This window comes from Echinops telfairi, unplaced genomic scaffold (assembly GCF_000313985.2).
Source record: "Echinops telfairi isolate 266 unplaced genomic scaffold, ASM31398v2 ScPeMD7_1;HRSCAF=3_0, whole genome shotgun sequence".
Lineage (NCBI taxonomy): Eukaryota > Metazoa > Chordata > Mammalia > Afrosoricida > Tenrecidae > Echinops > Echinops telfairi.
In genome coordinates, this window is record NW_022103896.1 from 75,942,441 (window position 1) to 75,947,415 (window position 4,975).

The window sequence follows — 4,975 nt, forward strand, 5'->3', positions numbered from 1 at the left end:
GCACATAAGCCGCCATCATCATTTTCAAAGCATTCTCTTCCCACTTGAGCCCCTGAAATCAGCTCCCCATTTCTTCCCCTTTCCTTCCCTGCCCTTGATAAGTTATAGATTATTATTTCCATATTTTATATCATCCTCTGTCACCCCTCACCCACTTTTCCATTATTTGTCCCCCTGGGAAGGGATTCTAGACTGATCCTTGTGATCGATTCCCCACACTCCCCTAATCTTCCTAGTATCTCTGCTCTCATTGTTGGCCCTGAGGGATTCATCTATCCTGGATCCTCTGTGTCATGGGCTCTTATCTGTAGCAGTGTGCATGTTCTGGTCTAATCCGATTTGTAAGGTAGAATTGAGGTCATGCTAGTCGGATGAAGGAAGCACCAAAGAACTAGAGGAAAGTTGTGTGTTTCATGGGTGCTATACTGCACCCTGACTGGTTCATTTCTTCCCTGTGACTCCTCTGTGAGGGGATGTCCAATAGTCTACAGATGGACATGGGGTCTCCACTCCATTATACTCCCCCGCCCCCATTCACATTGGGTATGATTTTGTTCTGGGTCTTAGATGCCAGATACCTGATCCCACTGACACCTCATGATCACACAGGCTGGTGTGCTTCTTCCATGTGGGTTTTGTTGCTTCTCAGCTAGATAGCCACTTGTTTATCTTCAAGTGTTTAAGACCCCAGATGCTGTATATTTTGATAGATAGGCACTATCAGCTTTCTTCACCACATTTGCTTATGTGCCCATTATGTCTTCAGCAATTGTGTCAGGAAGGTGACCATCACAGAATGCCAGATTGTTAAAACAAAGTGTTCTTATGTTGAGGGAGTATTTGGGTTGAGGCCCAAGGTCCATCTGCAACCTTAATTCTTAACATATAGGTATGAGTGCATAGTTCTATCCCCCCCATCTCTCTCTATATATTTACATATGTATGTGCCTGTATTTAGGCCTCTATAAGTGTCCTTTGTATCCTGGTTCTTTCCTTTATTTCCCTTTACTTTCCTCTTGTCCCACTATCATGTTCAGCCTTCACTCATGTTTAGTAATTCCTCACTGCTACATTGCCCTTGATTAAGCCCCATTAGGCATCCTATGCCCTTCCTTCCATTGATTTTAGTTCACTTGTTGTTCCCTTGTCCCTGGATTGGCTGCCCCCACCCCCCACTTCCTTTCTCTCACCTCCCTTTCTCCTATATCCCCCTGGAACCACTGGTCCTTTTCATCTCCAAATTGTTTATCCTGCCTATTTTATCTAGATAGACATGCAGATACATTAATAAGTGCAAAACTCAGGCCAAGCAAAATAAAGCAACAAAGGAAGTCAAAACCAACAAAGCAGCAGCAATAACAACAACAACAACAACAACAGTTTTATTGTCATATACTTCACTTATATATGCAATTTATTCATTCAACCATATTAAGAAGAACTGTGCAATCATCACCACAATCAATTTCAGAGCATTACCTTCTTGTACTCGTTGTGAGCTCCTCATTTCACCCAAACCTCCCCTACCATGCCACTAGGTAATTATTACTCCAGTTACTATCTCTATAGACTTATCTACCTCTCTACAGACTTATCTATCCCAGATTTCATATACAGAAAAACCACACTAAACACCAACAGAAAGCAAACAAAAATGTTTTCCATCATAAAAATGATAATAATGTCTCTAAAGTGAACCAAAGACATATATAAACCATAGACTTATGAATGGATTTGGACTGGCACTTAATTCTAGCACTGTTATTGAACAATCTTTTGCTATAGCCCTACTCGATGCTTGCCCTCATGAAGAGATCATTGACGATATGGGTGCTATAGCAAAGTGTACTGAAGAAGCCAGATGGTGCCCGACTATAAGAGAGAACAGCATCTTAGGTCTTAAAGACTTGCCTTCAAGCAAGCAGTCCTCTAAATGAGCCATCAACTCAGTCCACATTGAAGAAGCACACCAACTTGTGTGATCCATGGATTATAAATAACAAAATTCAAATATGAAGGATTTCAATATACATTTTGAGAGAATACAATTTAATCCATCATACAGAGGGAGACAAGAACTTTCCCTCTTCTACTAGTAAGTAGTTAAGCTCACCTGGAATCCCAAGAGCTTATGACCCGAACCTCTAGTTATATCACCTTGCAAAAAAAGAAAAACTCTTCATTGAGAATTTAACGAAGCCCTCCAGCATCCTGGAAAACCAAGGGCAAAGAAATGTGTACAAGCTTAGCTATTGCCAGGTGAATTTTGCTCAGTTTCCTTGGGGATTATACAGCAAGAAGGCAGCCCTGACAAATGCGCTTTACACAATTGATGTGTGTATGGATTGCGATAACAGTTGTATGAGCCCCTAATAAAATGTTTAAAAAAAAAAAAAAGAAGGCAGCCCTGGTGATTCAGTGGGTTTAGTGCTGGGCTGCTAAATGACAAGTCGTGAATGGAACCCACTTGCCGCTGCCTGGGAGGAAAGTTAGGCTGTCTGATGTTATAAAGGTCCAAAACCCCAGAGACACTGTGGCTTAGTTCTTCTCTGTCATAAAGTCACTATGAGCTGGACTCTACTGGAGGCCAGTGGGTTTGGTTTACTCATTGCACAAAAAGAGACCGAGAAGCGATGCTTGATCTTATACAAGGAATTCCGTAAGGAGGCTTGTGATCACACTGTGACAGTGGGGATGATAGATGTAGTGCCAAGGTGATTTTTCACTTATTTGGTCAAGATTTTGCTGTTATGTCTCTACTATGCACCAAAATCTGTGAGCAGATAGGGACACTGGAATATGAATTAAAATGTATTTTCTGCTTGCCATGTAATGGGGAAGAGTCAAACACAGAGATAATTAATTACAAGGCAGAATGTACAAATAAGTGTTGCAATAGTGATAAGAAGAATGTCCTTAAAAATAGCAAAAGAGACATGATGTGAGAATGGAAGAAGTTCCTAATCCACATATCTGGTTTAACAGCAGTATCAGCCCCCCCCCCAAAATAGACCTTAATGAGTTCCAGAGAAATCTAATAGTTTATTAATCAAAGAAGTGACCAAATAAGGTAGACACTTTCAGAGATTTTCTTAGAAACAAAAACTATAAAAATATAGGAGAAGCTGGAGAAAAAGATTAAAGAATGTTCTTATTATATCTTTGATATTAGTAAAAACTTGGAAATTACTAGTATGTCTTACAACAGTGGAATAGTTAAATTAATTAAGACTTTTTTAATGCTGGAATATTATGGATTTTGTTTTCAAATTATCAGGCATTTATAGGTACACTGTTCTTGTCTCACAGAGCTGTCTCAAATTAGTGACCTTAGGCCATGATTTCAATTATTGAACATCTTGAATACATACTTACTTCTTCACACATGATTATTTCACGTGTGCTTTTTAATATCAGAAAATATATTTTTATCAGTCATGCTTCCCACAGATAGATTTTAGATCCATAAATCTTTTCCCCCTATAATGCTCATTATTATTAAGACAGGATATTTCTTTTTGTTTAATCTTCTGCTGACCCCCACCCCCAATTTTCCCATCCCTTCCTCCTTCAGCTCCCAGTAACCACTAGTTGTATTTCATTGGATTTATTTCCCTAATGTTATAAAAATGTCATCACATAGTGTGACTATGTAGCTTTCATTGTCTTTGTTTTTGCCCCCACATAATATGCATATGTGTTAAAGATTCATGCATGTTGTTATATGTATAATATTTAGTCCAATTTGATTGCTGAGCGGTATTCCATTGTATATGTGTTTTACAATTTGTTTATTCATCACCATGCACGGCATATGGCATGAAATACATATCTACAGTATTCAAGAAAAAAAGGGTTGTGGGGGTCATATGATTAGTGCATTTAATATTATTTTAAAATTAAACACACACACAAATAAAAACTGTTTTCTAAAGTAGTTGTATATTCCACTTTAGTCATTGAACTTCAAGTGTCAGAGATTCCCAATATCACCCTCTGCTCAATGACTTGCCGGATGCACCGGACTCAAAAAAGCTGTTTGATACATGGGTATAATTTATTACAGTGAAAGGATACAGTTTACAATCAGCAAAGACAAGAAGATCCATGGTCCATATCCAGGAGAAACCAGGCATAAATGCCCAGGTGTCTCCTTCCCAGTGGAGTTGCTTAGGGACCCACTGAATTCTTCCTGCAATCATGTGTGGGCAACATTTGTGAAATGTCAACATTCAGGAAAGATAACGATTTACTGTGATCCAGTTTTACTGAGCTCCATGTAGATAAGCAGCTATTAAAATTCCATCCTCCCCGGCTCTCAGAGCAAAAAACAGGCGTGCATTATAAATTCATTAGGATAAATGTATTTGGTTAAACACCTGACATGACCCAAGATTTCAGGCATACCACCTTTCCCAAAAAAAGAAGAAGCCCCAAATCATATGGTCTCATCACATAGGCGATTCCAAGTGATCAGAGCTTACCTTTCAGGAGTCCATCCTGACGATAGAACTTGATTTAGATTGTGCAGGGTTTGAACTACACAAGACTGCTGAGTTAATCCTTTGTCAGCTTATTGTGATCTAAATTTGTTTTCCTTAATGACAAACTATCGGTTTGTCTTACTGTAGTGGTCTGCATTTTGCTATGATACTGGAAGGTATGCCACTAATATTTCATATACCAGCAGGGTTACCCATGGGGAAGAGTTGTAAGTGGAGTTTCCCGGCTAACACAGGCTAGAAGAATCGATGCGTGGGAATTCTGGGGTTAGCAAAGGGTATTGAAAGTACCATGGACTACCAGAAAAGCAAACACATCTGTCTTGGAAGAAATACAGCCAGAGTGCTCCTTAGAAGCAAGGATGGTGAGACTTTGTCTCACATATTTTGAACGTTATTAGGAGAGACCAGTCCCTGGAAAAGAACGTCATGCTTGGCAAAGTAAAAAGGTAGTGACAAAATAAGGAAGAAAT